Below are 18,567 nucleotides of genomic sequence, written 5' to 3' on the forward strand. Positions count from 1 at the left end.
ACTATTCAATTCAGTTGAATGGAAAAATAATGAAGATTACTATTATTCTATGTCAGAATTCAACATGCTTTGTATTTTAGCTTGTATTTTAAGAAATTATTATTAAATAAGAATTGTCTAAAATGACTATGGAAATATCTGTTACTGATAAGTGATCATTGAACAATCCAGTTAATATTTACGTAAGATTCGATTGCCAGTGTTTAATTTTGTCCATTATTTTTCTATCACTTCTATGAAATTCGTGCACCATCTCAAAGTGGCCACTTGCCTTATATGTGTTACTGCAAATTACAATGTAGTAGAACCTATAAGAAATGATGGGTTTAGACAATTGGTCAATACCACAGAGTAATAGGAAGTGTGAAATGCGAAAAGACTGTGCATGGATAAAGTGAGGTGAAGTTCTTCTTCCCTCATTTTCTCTTCATAATGACTAATAACATTTGTGTGGTTTTAAATCTGAATAGTGCATTGTACCTAGATGAGAAGAAAGCTCTGAACTCCTGATTTGAAGTTTTAAACTCCTGATTTATGACAAATTTAACAATAAAGGAAAATTACAATGAATACTATTATCTCTTATTCATAATTTCCTAAAACAAATCTGTTTTGTGATGAGCAGAATGCCTCATTTAATTTCTGAAAATGCTTCCCAACTTTTCACAGTTGTTTTTTAATTTATTTACATGAGGACTTTTCTAATAAAGACTGATGAAGAATAGACATTTACTCAACTAGATTTTAAGAAAGTGAAATGATCAGGGCAAAACTAGAGTTTTTGTATTTAAAACAGATTTTTCAAACAGAATAGTTAGCCATTGCTTTCTCACATTGGCCAGTGAATTAGACAAAGTGTTCCAAAAATTGTAGTCCTCATCACTCAATTTTATGGTCAAAGGAGAAAGAACTATAACACAAACTTTAAATATTTAGTAAATTTTGTTCAAATTATACAAATAGGATATAGGATGACATTAAGGTTAGGAATCAGGACAATACAATGTATAAATAATATGTTGCAGCGTATTGTATAATCTCAGCTTAAATTATACATATTCCATTTCTGAAATTCTTGGGAGGATCCAAGTATAGGAAAATATTAAAGTAGCAGTTTCTGGTTATAATCTCTTTAAAACAATTAAATTTAGTTCATATGTTTTAAATTTATAAACATAATAGAGGGATTGTTAATATCAAAACACATGAATATTCAATATTATAATGTAAGATTGTGAAAAAAAAACTCTTCTTATTTCATGGAAGCCAGATAAAAGGGTCATGGTGGCAAGATAAAGTGTGAAAATGACATCAGAATTGGACAGGTGATGAGAGTGGCATAAGGCAGAGTGGTCTGTGAGCCATGTTCACTGAGACAATAGCAAATGAAGATGTCTCTTGATTTTCTGAGTGGTGAGTAGGTAATGTGAAGAAGATGGCTGCAGACAATTGGCAGGGCTAAGCTGCCTCAAATGTATGTTACTTGCTTACCCTTGTAGAATAGAGAAGGCTAAAAGATCTTACAGGTTACTGAGTTAGATTTGATATCGGTGTGATTGTCCGAGTGTACATACTTTTCAAACTTTCTGAAGGAAGTTAGAAGCCATGAGCTAAAGACATGAGTGAAGGTAAGTGAATAGAGCTAGACTCAGAAAAGAGAATGTCACACTGTGTTTTACAGCTTCAACAGGAAGAACTGAACAGAAGTGATGAAGTGGAGCCAGGAAGGGGGAGACCAGTTCTGGCAGCTTACACTGAAGTCTTTGAGATTTAAGGAAAAATCTGTTTCTTCATTTGGATGGGATTCTGGGGATCAAAAAGGAAAAAAAATTCTCTCTCTTTTTCCCTCTCCCTCCCTCCCTCCCTCCCCCCCCTCTCTCTCTCCCTCCCCCCCCCCCTCTCTCTCTCTCTCTCTCTCTCTCTCTCTCTCTCTCTCTCTCTCTCTCTCTCTCTCTCTCTCTCTCTCTCTCTCTCTCTCTCCCTCCTTCCCTTTCCCTTCCCCTCCCTCCTTCCCTCTAATCCACATCACTCAGTGATGAGGATAGACTGGAGATTAGCAGAGAGTAAAATATGATCAAAGTTCTAACTTGTACATTTTCAAAAACAGAGGGGCTGCTTTTTGTTGTTGTTGTTGTTGTTGTTGTTTTGAGATTTAGACACCTGATCTATCTGCCCTCTTTTCTGTTCCTCTTCATCAGTACACTTGTGGAATGTCCTTCACATTTTTTTGTGTGTGGGTCGTGGAGCTTTAACTCGGCCTGGACACTGTCCCTGAGCTTTACAGTTCAAGACTACTGCCCTACCTTTGAGCCAAGCCTAACTTCCCATTTTCCAGAGGTTAATTGGAGATAAGAGTCTCAGGTCATTTTGTGCCCAGACTGGCTTTGAATCTTGATCCACAGATCTCAGCCTCCTGAGTAGCTAGGGTAACTGGCATGAGTCAAGGTGCCTGATTGTCCTCTCACGTTTTAATAACATTCTATCTTTCTACCTTATCACCAAAGTTAGATTCTTTTCATAGAAGATCTACACAAGCCATGATATCATAATTTCAAATAGCAACCAGACTGCCTCTGATCATTCCAGTTAGTGGCTCAACTATCATGATAAATTTCGAATGTCTGATTCACACGACCCCATCCCAGTCATATTTCCCATCAACTTCTTTCTTAAGAGACCAGATTGCCCTTTCACTGGCATTGATGCAATGGTGTACCACACTCACTCTTTTTTTTTTTTGCCAGTCCTGAGCTTGAGCCCAGGGCCTGAGCACTGTTCTTGGACTTTCTCAAGGCTAGAGCTCTACCACTTGAGCCTCAGCACCATTTCCAGCTTTTTTTTTCTATATATGTGGTACCAAGGAATCGAACCCAGCTCTTCGTGCATGCTAGGCCAAACTCCCAGCTACACTCACTCTTTACACATCTTTAACTCCTTTCATTATCCTTCCTTCCATTACTTTATCATATATGTCCCCAACAGACATATTCACACATACATACTCACAAGTATAATCAGTACATCAACATATAAAAGTAACATAGACACTCAGTTCTATTTATCGTTTTTGCTCTTTCACTAATACATCCTCAGACACTAAAAAAATTATCCAGCTGTTAACAAGTTAACAAAAAAGATGGTAACCTTAACTTTCCAAAATAAGACCTACCCAAGAGTATTTAAGTGGTAAGTGTGTACAATGATGTTGGTTGTTGTATATTTCAGAATTTGTAATGAATTTGTTTTCATTCATATACTGGAATTAAAGTTGAGAAATTAATACAATGAATTCTTTGTATATCCATATTCATTTTTTCAGAAGAATTTCATATATATTTATTCCTAATGTCTGATGTTTTATGGTATAATTTGTAGGGCTTTAATAATTTAGCTTATTGCATTTTATAATTCAGTGAAAGCTTTAATTTTTAAAAAATCTTATTTGTCCTTCAATAATTTCTTCTTTTCTTTTTTGTAAACTACTCATCATCTCCAGAATCTACCATTCTCTACTTTTTAACCCTTGACAACTTTTTAACCCTTTTCATTGTAAGAGTATTACGAACTAGTTAGCAAAAATATTTTATCTGTGTTATCACCATTTCAAGAGAATTATTTTCCTTAATTGCGATTTTTTTAAAGTCGTGCGTGTGTGTGTGTGTGTGTGTGTGTGTGTGCTGGTCATAGGGCATGAACTCAGAGCCTGGGTTCTGTTACTGAGCAATTTTACTCAAGGCTAGATCATTACCACTTGAGCCACAGCTCCACATCCAGCTTTTTTTTTTTTTTTTGATAATTGAAAACAAGAGTATAGTGTACTTTCCAGCCCCAACTGGCTTTGACCCTTGATTCTCAGATCTCATCATTCTGAGTGATTAGGATTACAGGCATGAGCCATTGGCACCAGGCCTCATTATTTATTTATTTATTTATTTATTTATTTATTTATTTATTTATTTATTTATTTTTGCCAGTCCTGGGCTTGAGCTCAGGGCCTGAGCACTGTCCTTGGACTTTCTCAAGGCGAGAGCTCTACCACTTGAGCCTCAGCACCACTTCCAGCTTTTTTCTATGTATGTGGCACCAAGGAATTGAACCCGGGTCTTCGTGAATGCTAGGCAAGCACTTTAACCACTAGGCCAAACTCCTGGCCCCTCATTATTTATTTTTAAGGCACTAATACCTATGAGCTTATGGCTCTCTCGTATGTCAAGGAGATACTGATAGTTGTTGTCCCTTTGAGGTTTACCTCCTGATTTCTGCATTGGTCACATTTTACATGGCATGACTTTTAGCTCATTTTTGATGTGTGTACAGTTCGTGACAATTTTTCTTAAATTCCCTGTTATTTATTTTTCATATATATTTATGAAAAGAAAATCTTGAAACATTTCAGAAATTGGATCAAGTAGCTTGAAGGTAAGTTTTCAAAACAAGTTGATGAGCTATTTCTCCAGAGAAAGACTATACTCTGGTGTAAACTGGGAATGGAGAAAACACTTGCAAGTCATGATGGGACCACTTCAGAGAAAATACTCTGTGATAAGCATGTTGACTTTCACATTCTGAACCTATTCTTTATAAACTATGTCTTATAAACATGGTCATTTGTTTAACACATTAAAAAAATAAAAGATAAAAATTTTCTGTTTGAAAGGCTGTCTCTAAATGGTCCCCGGAAGACTTGTTGCTTCAATACTAACCAGTCAGGAGTTACTTGAGAAAGGATTGCCCTAGTTAAAAATAACCTAGAAGGAAAAAAGACATGCATCTTATAATGGATATCAGTTCCTACTCACCTGATTATGTCCTAGAAGGCCCTTGGCCCTCTAGCTCCTAGACTTAACCATAAGATCATGTTTCATGAACTGTCTTAGCAATTATATTTTTTAAAAAGAATAACTGCAATAAAGCTAATTGTCATAAAAAGTAAAAAAATTCTGTTTGACGTATGTTTCTTCAGCCTATCTTCTTACTGATTATTCATCAAATTTGCTGTACAGTGAAAGTAGAAAATAATATATTGATAAGTTGGATTTTTATTTGACTTCAACCAAGATTTTTCATAAACAGTTTAGCATCCTAGCAGGTTTCTTCTAATTTTTATTATAAAGGGCAAAAATTTAACTGAGCTGAAATAATTTTGAAAATGACATAATAAATATCTTACCCTACACTGATTATCAGCTGATTTCTGCCCATGGGTCAAAAATGGTTTGTTGGCAAAAATGGTTAACTGTAGTGCAGCTACACCTTTAATTTCCACATTGTAAATGAATGTCTTCAGATCACAACCAGATTTTAAAAACAACCATCTTGAAAAGCCTAGAACATTTATTATCAGACATTTTTTCAGAGACAATTAACTACTGCTTTTAATAATATGAACTATGAGAGGCAAAGCAATGAACAAAAACAAATACCTTGAGGGAAAAAGGGATATGAAGTAATAGCAGGCCAAAGAAAATACCACTTTCTAAAGTCCATATTTGGATACAAATCAAAATTTAGGAAAAGACATTAATGGTATTAAATATGAACACAAAGAAAAAGAATCATCAAATAAAATTACCTTAATTGGCTTTAGAATATGTGTGTACAGGAATAAGATATAAAGAAGGCTGTTATAAAGACAAGAAGAAGTTAACAAAAGATAAATTATATAATAATATAATATAGCTTAACTAAGAATATATAATATAATTAGCTTAACTAAGAATGTAAAGGACCTTTTTGATGAAAACTTTAAAACCCTAAAAAAGGAAATTAAAGCAGAACTAAGGAAATGGAAAAACCTCCCATGCTCCTGGATTGGAAGAATCAACATTGTGAAAATGACAATCTTGCCAAGGGCTATCTACAAATTCAACACAATACCCATCAATATCCCAATGGCATTCTTTAAAGAAATAGAAGAGGCAATTCAAAATTTCATATGGAATAATAAAAGACCCCATATAGCAAAAACACTTCTTAGCAGAAAGAACAGCGCTGGAGGAATTTCAATTCCAAACTTTAGACTCTATTACAGAGCTATAATTCTCAAAACAGCTTGGTACTGGCACAAGAACAGGCCTGAAGACCAATGGAATAGAACTGAGGACCCAGATATTAAACCACAGACCTATGGCCACCTAATATTTGACAAGGGAGCCAAAAAAATAGAATGGAATAAAGACAGCCTCTTCAACAAGTTGTGCTGGCAGAACTGGCTAAGCACTTGCAGAAAACTAAAGTTGGATCCTTCTTTGTCACCCTGCACTAGAATTAACTCCAAATGGATTAAAGACCTGGAGGTAAAAGCTGACACACTGAAAACTTTGCAAGAAGGAATAGGAGATACAGTAGGTCTCCTTGGCACTGGTCGAAACTTCCTTAAGAGTCACAACAAATCAGAGAAAGGCTGGATAAGTGGGACTGCATTAAACTGCAGAGATTTTGTATGGCAAAGGACATAGCAAGTAAACTAATCAGGAAGCCTACAGAGTGGGAGAAGATCTTCACCAACCAAACAACAGACAAAGGCCTCATATCTAAAATATATCAACAACTCAAAAAATTGAATCACTCCAAAACTAACCTCCAAAGTAACAACCATCCCATTAAAAAATGGGCCAAAGACTTAAAGAGAGTCTTCTCTGAAGAAGAAACAAAAATGGCCTATAGACACATGAAGAAATGCTCCACATCTCTGGTCATAAAAGAAATGCAAATCAAAGCAACTCTAAGATTCCACCTCACTCCAGTTAGAATGGCCAGGATCAAGAAAACTAATAACAACAGATGCTGGAGGGGATGTGGCCAGGAGGGATCACTACTACACTGTTGGTGGGACTGCAAACTTGTTCAACCACTTTGGAAAGCAGTGTGGCAGTGCCTCAAAAGGCTAAACATAGAATTCCCCTATGACCCAGCAATCCCACTACTTGGCATTTACCCAACCATCCAGAATCTAGGGCATACTAAATCCACTAGCACAACAATGTTCATTGCAGCACTATTCACCATCGCAAAGATATGGCACCAACCTAGATGTCCCTCAGTTGCTGAGTGGATCAACAAGATGTGGTATTTGTACACAATGGAATTCTATGCTGCTGTCAGAAAGAATGACATCGCCCCATTTCTTAGGAAATGGAAAGACTTAGAAAAAATCATATTAAGTGAAGTAAGCCAGACTCAAAGGAACTCAGGCTCAATGGTTTCCCTCATTTGTCATAATCAGTAGAAACCTTGGGCTCTACTAGCAGAGATTTGCGATAGAGCAAAATCTTGATACATAAGGCCATATATTGTGAAGCTAATTGAAAGGACTTCCAGGATATTGAAACAAAAGCCATATAATGAATGATTGTTGTCCTTAATGTACTATGTTGTCTCTCATCTCCTTTGCTGTCCCTTGGTTATCTCCTATTGTTACAGTATCTCACTTTGTTACCTGATATATTGAATTTATTTGTATTTGGTTATCTGAAACTTGATAGGGAAGGGGGGAAAACCAATACGGGGAATGGGTGCTGGGTTGGGGGAGGGTAATGGGTACCAAGACATGTAAATTAATGCACCTTCTATCTGGCAAATATCATGCAACCCTTTTATTAATTACAATAAAAATATATTCAAAAAGAAGGCTGTTATAAAGGCAAGAAGAACTTAACAAAAGATAAATTATATAATAATATAAAGTAGATTTTACATATTAATTTTCCTCATAATAACTTAAAATGACACTGTTTGCATTTCACACTTAATATAATTAAAGTATGTGTTTTTATTGTTTCTTCTACAGCATGTCTGTGTATGTGTGTATGTGTGAGAAAAAAGAGAAGATAGAAACATGAGAGAAATACTAGATACAGTACGCTATTGGTTTTATTATAATTTTGATAGTATCTTATGTTATAAGAAATTAATAGTTCCACCATTAATTACTTACTTAAGAGGAAGTGCAAGTGATCATGGAAATATGAGAACATGGATGCAGATATACGCTGACAAGGAACAGAGGAACATAATTCATCAAGATTTTCATGCACTCATATACATAAGACATGCTGAGACCACCTATTTGTTAACAGCTTTACAAAAATGCAGTTTTACAAAGGACAAATAACATTTCCCCAGCTGTTTTAAAATAATCAAATCAAACAAAAATAATGTTGTTATGCTTTCTATAGTAGGCCTTTTTCTCTCAATTTGTTAACATTAAGAGTTTTTCTAAATTACAACACAGGAATATAAAAGATGCATCTCAGACTGCAAAAATTTTACAATTAATGGTGAATGCCAACATAAAATATTACTTATATTTATTTAAAGAAGAGAATGATGATACTAGAGCTAGGGATGAAGGGGAGAAAGTATAGTAGCCTCAGAACAGTGATTTTAAAAAAGAATAAATACATTTCTTGGATTATTCTCATATCTAGAAACACATTACCCTTCGCTATTAGATCTGGATCTCTGTCTGTTAGAATAACTCTCCACATATGTATTATGTTCCTCTACTTTAATTTGGGGATAAATGAACCTACTAAAGCCAACATAATTGAAAATTTGGGTTTGTTTTCTGCTCCCCACACTCTAGGGAGAAGAGATGCTTTTATTGACCAAAAGTTCAGATCACTCTTTGCTAAGGCTATATTGACTAAGGAGTTCAATTGCTTTTCTCTACAACTCCCAAAGATGGAATTTAATGATTTTTTTAAATATGAGATATACATAGAATAAGAATGATCATCATCAAACTATTTATGTATCTATTTTGAGCTCTCAAAGAAGATGTTCAAAAAGTTCAAAGTTAAAAAATGTTTTCCCATACATTAGGAAGGTATGATATTAAATCCTTCAAACCAATCTATAGTTGTTGTTTGGCTAGAAGTATCCCAGTAAGATTTTCAGATTTGGAATATGGGGACTAGCAGCTAAATAAATTTTATTAAATTTTATTTCTCTAAACTGTAGGAATGAACAACAATATTTTAATCAATTAGGAACTGGACACACCTATAAGCTTTTTTCAAATATCCTGAATCATGTCAAATTTGTTAGTTGGAAGGATATTCAGAGTCTCTAATGCTTTTCTCCTACAATATCAGAAGAAAATTTTACTGGCTTAATTTGTGTAAAATAATTTTAAATGTTAACAGGAGGTTGGAACATAGAAATAAAACATGAATAAAAGAGAAGGGAATGCTACTACACTGTTGGTGGGAATGCAAACTCTTTCAACCACTATGGAAAGCAGTATGTCAGTTCCTCAAAAGAGTAAACATAGAACTCCCCTATAATCCATCAATCTCACTCCTTGGTATTTTCCAATAGTCCAGAAACAAGGATATACTAAAGCCACTAGCACAACAATGTGGTACTTATACACAATGGAATTCTATGCTGCTATCAGAAAGAACGACATTTCCCCATTTGTGTGGAATTGGAAAGATTTTGGAAAAATCATATTAAGTGAAGTAAGCAAGACCCAAAGGAACATTAGCTCTATGGTTTCTCTTATTTGTAATAATTAGGACACGTCTAGGACTCTCCTAGCACACCATCACAATAGCTCAAAAGTTATGTGCATACGGTCATATAGGATGAGACTTTGTATATAGTACAAGGAAACACTGAGTTGAGAAAAATCACAGGTGCATGTCATCAATCATATATAATTTCAAGTCTTTTTATTACAAATAGCAGAAAACTAGTATGGTATTTTAAATTATGAGTCTTACTGTTCTTACTTCCCTTAAATAATAATGTAGAAAACACTAAGGACTGATTATACTCAAAATTTAAGTAAAAAAAAAACAAAAAATAAGAAATCATTGTTTCCATGTCCTGGAGTTCGTATCTTATACATTGTATATATGTTTATTTGTTTATTTAAAATAGAGAAGGGAAGGGGAAAAAATAAGATGATTGGGAGTGGGAAGGGGAGGAAAATTGGGAGAAAAACATAGGAAGGGGTATCGTGGTTCAGAAACAATGTACCCACTACCTGAGGACTGTAACCCCCTTTATACATCACCCCAACAATAAAAACAATATTCTTTCAAAAAACATTGTGTTTTCATTCTCTTATCTACTTCATTCTACTGGAACAAACTAAATATCAGACTTGGTGGAGGCAAGCAATCTATCAAAGCACCAACAGAAATGGTACCTCTTTTGGTTCGTGGTTGGTATTTCTCATAGTTTTCTCACATTTTGTAGGGCCACAAAAGCTCTCTGGAGATTGTTACACGAAGTTATTAATGCATTCAAAGCTAATTACAACCCAAAGATTCCATATGCTAATACTGTCACCTTGAAGATCATGTTCCTACACTTGAATTTCACAGTGACAGAAATACTCAGTCCATGGCACATACATTATAAAAGAAGAAGCAAGTGAAAACATGTTCAGGAGAAGAAAATAAGGCCTGGGTAGCCAATCTAACACAGTGTCTTAAATGTCTAAATTTTCAAACACTTCAAGTGGGTAAAAGAACAGCAATGTGTCCAGGCAGCTCAGTCTTGAAACTGAGTCCTGCCTATAAAGCAGCGATGACACGTATTTGGGAACAGGTTGTATCATGTTTCCAGAGCCTAGGCAAATTTGGTGCTGTGAGACCTTGAGTAGAACTGTGACTGTAAGATGCCAGCTGTCATTCACCATGAAGAAGTCTGAGAAACTTTTTAGTCATATCCAAATCATTTCTTGGCTATAAACTTAGAATGAAAGTTTGCTAAAATTGTTCTTCTGTTTGCTTCTGTTCCTCTCAATTATCAGAAGCTTCTAGCCAACAGGAAGGCAGGAGCTACCATTTTAGATCTCAGATATAATATCATACAGCTTAAATTATTCTTCTATTTGCACACTAAATGTCTATTGAAGCTATATAAGTAGAAGGTTGTGCATATAGAAATAATGAAGATACAGAAACTATTTTCAGAATGATTATATTTAAGAAATCTACATCTTTTATTTCTGTGTGTAGTAATCATTCATTTCTACCATAAGCCCATTTTTCTTTTTTTTTTGCTTTATTTTTTATTGTAATTAGTAAAAGGGTTACATGATATTTGCCAGATAGAAGGTGCATTAATTCACATACATTGATACCCTTTCACATGTCTTGGTACCCGTTTCCCCCTCCCCCCACACCCCCCACCCGTCTTGGTTTTCCCCCCTTCCCTATCAAATTTCAAATATTCAAATACAAATAAATTCAATATATCAGATAACAAAGTGAGATACTATACCAATATGAGATAACCAAGGGACAGCAAAGGAGATGAGAGACAACATAGTACATTAAGGACAACAATCATTCATTATATGGCTTTTGTTTCACTATCCTGGAGGTCCTTTCAATTAGCTTCACATTATATGTCCTTATGTATCAAGATTTTACTCTATTGCAAATCTCTGCTAGTAGAGCCCAAGGTTTCTACTGATTATGACGAATGAGGGAAACCATTGAGCCTGAGTTCCTTTGAGTCTGGCTTACTTCACTTAATATGATTTTTTCTAAGTCTTTCCATTTCCTAACAAATGGGGTGATGTCATTCTTTCTGACAGCAGCATAGAATTCCATTGTGTACAAATACCACAACTTATTGATCCACTCATCAACTGAGGGACATCTAGGTTGGTTCCATATCTTTGCTATGGTGAATAGTTCTGCAATGAACATTGTTGTGCTAGTGGGTTTAGTATGTCCTTGTTTCTGGGTGGTTGGGTAAATGCCAAGTAGTGGAATTGCTGGGTCATAGGGGAGTTCTATGTTTAGCCTTTTGAGGCACTGCCACACTGCTTTCCATAGTGGTTGAACGAGTTTGCACTCCCACCAACAGTGTAGTAGTGATCCCTCCTGGCCACATCCCCTCCAGCATCTGTTGTCATTCGTTTTCCTGATCCTGGCCATTCTAGCTGGAGTGAGGTGGAATCTTAGAGTTGCTTTGATTTGCATTTCTTTTATGACCAGAGATGTTGAGCATTTCTTCATGTGTCTAGAGGCCATTTTTGTTTCTTTTTCAGAGAAGACTCTCTTTAAGTCTTTGGCCCATTTTTTAATGGGATGGTTGTTACTTTGGAGGTTAGTTTTGGAGTGATTCAATTTTTTGAGTTGTTGATATATTTTAGATATGAGGCCTTTGTCCGTTGTTGGGTTGGTGAAGATCTTCTCCCACTCTGTAGGCTTCCTGATTAGTTTACTAGCTATGTCCTTTGCCATACAAAAGCTCTGCAGTTTAATGCAGTCCCACTTATCCAGCCTTTCTCTGATTTGTTGTGATTCTTGGTCCTTATTAAGAAAGTTTCTACCTGTGCCAAGGAGGCCTAGTGTATCTCCTATTCCTTCCTGTAAACTTTTCAGTGTGTCAGCTTTTACCTCCAGGTCTTTGATCCATTTGGAGTTAATTCTAGTGCAAGGTGACAAAGAAGGATCCAACTTTAGTTTTCTGCAGGTGCTTAACCAGTTCTGCCAGCACAACTTGTTGAAGAGGCTGTCTTTCTTCCATTCTATTTTTTTGGCTCCCTTGTCAAATATTAGGTGGCAATAGGTCTGTGGTTTAGTATCTGGGTCCTCAGTTCTATTCCATTGGTCTTCAGGCCTGTTCCTGTGCCAGTACCAAGCTGTTTTGAGAATTATAGCTCTGTAATAGAGTCTAAAGTTTGGAATTGAAATTCCTCCAGCGCTGTTCTTTCTGCTAAGAAGTGTTTTTGCTATATGGGGTCTTTTATTATTCCATTTGAAATTTTGGATTGCCTCTTCTATTTCTTTAAAGAATGACATTGGGATGTTGATGGGTATTGCATTGAATTTGTAGATAGCCCTTGGCAAGATTGTCATTTTCACAATGTTGATTCTTCCAATCCGGAGCATGGGAGGTTTTTCCATTTCCTTAGTTCTGCTTTAATTTCCTTTTTTAGGGTTTTAAAGTTTTCGTCAAAAGGTCCTTTACATTCTTAGTTAAGCTAATTCCTAGGTACTTTTTTCTTTGAGGCTATTGTGAAAGGAGTTTCTTTCCAGATTATTGCCTCGTTCCTCTCACTGTTGGCATAAAGGAAGGCAGTTGATTTTTGAGGGTTGATTTTATAGCCTGCTACTCTTCCAAAGCTTTGAATCAGCTCAAGGAGCTTGGGAGTAGAGTCTATAGGATTCTTTAAATACAGAATCATATCATCTGCAAAGAGGGATAGTTTTATTTCCTCTTTCCCTACTTGGATCCCCTTTATGCATAAGCCCATTTTTCTTACTGCTAAAAATGTGGTTTAGGGATGGCAGTCAAGATATTATACCTTTTTTTTTTTTTGCCAGTCCTGGGTCTTAGACTCAAGGTTTGCGCACTGTCTTTGGGCTTTCCTCAAGGCTAGCTCTCTACCACTTGAGGCACAGCGGCACTCCTGGCTTTCTCTATGTATGTGGTACTGAGGAATCGAACCCAGGACTTCAAGCATTCTTGGCAATTATTCTACCACTTGCTCATGCTCTTGGTCCCTTATTTTTTTTTAGTTTTACTGAAACCCTGCATCTTACCCAAACAACTCTTTTGTTAAGCAAAACAAAACAGTAAAACTGGAACCCTTTAAACTTTAAGATGAGGTAGCCTAGACAAAAATAATTATGACTGTGAAGCAACTGATGTATTAGTTTTAGTGAATTTTTAGCTTATTAACATAGGTCAAAACAAAGGCTAAGGTACAGCCAGATGGTAAATAATTTACCTTTAATGTGCAAGAATTAAGTTCTATCTTCAATGTAGCAAACAAGACAGATGATAGATATATAGATAGACAGACAGATAGATGGCAGATACATAGATAAATATAGATACAACTCATGAATAAATAAAAATTTTCATTGTCTGTCAAAAATAAGCAAGCAAATGAAAAGGAAAATTAAGGTGCATGTTAAGACTCTCTAGGTTTTACCTATAGTCCCAGAATTTAGGGGTCAATACAAGGAAATCTCAAGCTCACTGTCACCTAGCATCAGCCATGTAGCAAAACCATAAGTCAAAGAAAAAATATTCAATATTATGTACTGACTACAAATTTGAAATTAGCTTTTAAAGTGTATATGTCTACATAGAAAAAAATGGACAAAGAATTACTGTTATCATTATCTAAGCTGTAAGTAAAAATGTTATTTTAGTAAGTTATTAATAGCATTTTCAACCTATTATAGGTAGCATAATTACAGGGAACAGTAATAGGGCTGTACTTTTATAATGTATTAGGAAATGACATACATTTTACATAAATTAAAATATATAATTAAACTACTTTGTATTTTCAATTTGAGTTCTCAAGAATCAATTCTCTGTCATAGTAAGTAAATTTATTAGCTACTGCTATAAACACATGTCAAACACATGTCATGTTGTATACAATATTTGTAGGACAATGTATTTTTCATAATTCCATGTCTCCTTCTTCAGAAGCCATGAAGTCTAGGAGCTAGTTAAACAATGAGTTGAGACTATTTGGTAGAAAGTTAATCATCCCACTGCAGTTATTCAACTTCAATGTATCAATCATTTTGTTAGAATTTTTTTATTATTTATTATCCATGGGAACTGAGACCATCTTATACCCAAATATATGATATCTCCTTTAAAATGTATTTTGAGATCATACTATGAAAATATTTAAATGCAATACATGATAGCATTCAAAGAATATTATGAGTTTTAAAGACTCTTCTTCAATCGTTATTGTACTTTCATACATGAGTTTCATTATGAGATGCAGTTAAAAACTGGCCCAGCTTCAGAAAGATTTATAGCCTGAAGTTTGAACTTCAATTTGATATTTGTTCTGAGTTGCTTTCCTCACCAATGTGTTACTTAACTTACTTCTTGCACATTTGCTGAATACCAGACGGTATCTAAATATGAGTAAAGGTATATTTTAATCCAAACAATCAGAATCTTTATAAGGCCACTTTCTCTTTGAATCACATACAATTATAATTTGATAATTCATTACCTGATCACCTCAGCAAGAATGGCATGGTACTAAGAGCTTCAACTAACACAGTAGAGAATATAATAACTTTTCCTTCTATCTAGTAGTGACCAATTATCTAAATAGTAGAGAGTATAATAACTTTTCCTTCTGTCTAGTAGTGACCAATTATCTAAAGAGGACTTTAAACAAATCTGCACCAAATAGCCAAGTATTTCATTTTTGGTAAAAGTAAATTGGAGATAATTTCATATATATCATAAAAATGAAGCAAACTATTATATGAGTTTGTTTTTATCTTTCTTATTATTTTTGCCGGTGCTGAGCTTGAACTCAGGGACCTATGCTCTAAATTGGCATAAATATGACATGAGAATAACTTTCCTGGGAGAAAGAGCTAATTCTAACACCATACCAGGAAAAATGTAAAGTGAATTTTGAATGCTCTGCTGCAAAAGAAACACAGAAGTTGTAAAAATAAATTCATGCAAATAATGATTAAAAAGAAGCAGGATCCTGTTTAACAGATAGCTCAGAAATATTTATCATCATTAGAATGTTAAAAGTCATAGTGTTCATAATGAGCAATGAAGTATTTACTAGATGAAAACCCATTCCTTATGGAGATATGAAGAAAATAAGAGATTACATCAACTCCTTACCCCAAAAATGATAATAAAATAAGGAAATTAAACACACTGTATCTTTTCAGGTAAAATCATTGCTCATCTTGTCAACAAAATAGGCCCTTTCTTTACAGAAATCAAAACAAAACTTCAACTAATAATCATAAAGTAAATATTTGTGGCTTATAATTAATTAGTTGGAGAAAGAATCATTGATAGATGCTACAATAAATAATTAAAATATGAATGGGAAATACAATATGCATGTGATGACAAAATATCACACCACAATATCTGTTTCCTTTTCCCCTTTTATTCACCATCATGTAAAATATATTAGTTATCTTAGTTTTAATAACTGAACCTGTTAATTTTATTTCACACTATTTAAGTTAAATATGAACAGGTGAGTACACAAGGAGTTTATCAACTCTTTTGGGGAAGGAATTAGTATAGCTTTTTAAACTCGATGCAACCTCATTATCTTAAATAAACCTATGACCTTGTTATTGTCTTTACTTGGAGAAAGTCAAGAGTAGTTTAAAGAAACGTGCATGAATGTCAGTGGTGGATTTGAGGTGAGAGTTTGTCACCCATAGCAAGATAGCTGGCATTCAGGTTTTTTTTAGTGTTGCTATAGACACGAAGGCAATTCCTCTTCCAAGAGGGAAGACCTGTTACCTTGGCTGTGGTGGGAACATTAAAGTTCTCCAGGCAGGTCACTGTGTAAGGGTGTTCAAGAGCATGCTGGCATTCCAGTGAAGGAAGGAGAAGATCTCCCTGCAATTTATACATCAGTGTGTGAGCGTCATTCAGTCAGCCAGTACCAGCTAGAACATCAAAACAGAGATGCCATTTATCTTGCTGACTCTTTTGTAGCTGGAGTACCCTTTCCTTTTGCTTTTGGACATCAAAATTCCAAGTTCTTCAATCTGGATAAAACACATACCAACTCTTGGAATTTGTACCTTGGACATTAAATTCATCCATTAGTGTCTTTGATTCTAGTTGAGCTATGCTACCAATATTTTTTTCTTTTTTGCCAGTTCAGGAGCTTGCACTCAGGGCCTGGACACTGTCCTTGAGCTTTCTCAAGGGTAGTGCTCTATCACTTAAACCACAACACCATTTCCAGCTTTTTCTGTGTTTGTTCTCTAGAGGAATCAAACCTAGAGTTTTGTACATTGCAGGTAAACACTCTATCCACTAGGCAACGCTCTCAACCTTATGCTATCAACTTTTGTTATTTCCAAATATAAGGGTGCCTGTTGTATTTCTTAACCTCCAAGATTAAGTGAGCCAATTTATGAAATGAATCCTTCCACATATCTCTTTGTCTCTTCCTGCCATGTGTGTGTGTGTGTGTGTGTGTGTGTGTGTGTGTGTCTGTCTGTCTGTCTGTCTGTCTATGGAGAATGTGTCTTACTATCTCAGGTTTCTGTGTTTAACTTTGAATAAAATACCAATGAAAAGTATGGTAAAGTGAATAAAATTTCCATGTGGTTGGAGTACTTGCTTCTGAATTCTGAAAATTCTGTCTGCAGCAATAACTCATTATATGTTCTAATAACTCAAAAAATCATTTGTAACATGTTTATTGTCATCTGAGAAATTAGAGGCTCTCTAAGGTCAGCCATACTTCATTTATTTAACTATATCTTAAAAGTCTGATACTTCAGATACTATCTTCAGATGCTAGATTGAGACAGGTACCCAATAGTGAGAAAACACACCTGGCCAATACTTCACAACACATAAAGTATATTGAAGGAAGATAGATAGCTAAATAAGAATCTACAAAAAATATGTGCAACAGTCTGTATTGATGTAAAGGATATGGTGTAGAATCACAAGCAAAGGGAAACAACCTTAATTGAATAGTGACTGATTTACTAAGAATTGACTTGTAGGAAATGGGCACTATTCACAATAACCTTATTAATGGAGCAATTTAAGTGTTCACCAATGGTCGAAAGGTAGAGCTTATGGTTTATATACATGATGGATTTTACATTGTCTTAAAGAAGAATTAAATTATGCAATTGGATAAAAACTAGATGAAACCAGAGATCATCATATTAATGTGTAAATCTGTTTGCTGATATATGGAATCATAATAAAATTCCTTTGTAAAATATACTCCAATTAAAAGGCATTGGAATTTTAAGTCATCATGTAAATGAGAAGCAATCAACCAGGCAACAGAAAGAGAGATGATGCCAAACAGAGAAGAGAGTATGTTTGGAAGCTCAAAGGGAGAAACAACTATGGGATTTTTAACAAATAGAAGAAAGTAATAATAATCATTGAGTAAAAAGAGAGAAAAAGACCCCCAAATATTGGATAGTTTGGCATAGTAAATTGGCATGGCAAGGGTCTCATAAGAAGTTTGGATTTTATGCTAAGAATGTGAAAAATCAGCAGTAGTTTTTAAAATGAGGACTAGAATAGTCAAATTTATATATACATAAATGTTTATAAATGCATAAGCAAGCTAGGATACAGTGGTTCATACCTGTAATCCTAGCAGGAGACTGGGATCTGAGGATCACAGTTCAAAGCCAGCCAAGTTGAGAAAGTCCCTGAGAGGCTTTTATCCAATTAATCACCAAAAAGCTGAGACTCAAGGAGTAAAGCACTTGCCTTGAACAATAAAACTCAACGAGAGTACCCAGACTTTGAGTTCAAGTTCCAGGACTCACACAAAAATAAATTCATATATGCACAGATAATTGGCACACACACATACACACATTACACATAATATGTGATTTATATATTTGAGAATGTAAACGTGAAAAGAAATAGTTTTCAGGAAAAACTTACAATATTCTGACCTGACCTATGTATCCTTTTCCTTGGGTCAAAAACTAAATGTTTAGTTTAAGGAAAACAAATGGGAAATGGCTTCACATTTCTCCAAGCTCTCTAAATTAAAGTCCCTAATCCTCTGTGAAGTTTTCTGCACTCATAATATTTTCTTTT

The sequence above is a fragment of the Megascapheus bottae genome, chromosome 3 (genome assembly GCF_031878675.1).
Source record: "Megascapheus bottae isolate mThoBot1 chromosome 3, mThoBot2.hap1, whole genome shotgun sequence".
Taxonomy (NCBI): domain Eukaryota; kingdom Metazoa; phylum Chordata; class Mammalia; order Rodentia; family Geomyidae; genus Megascapheus; species Megascapheus bottae.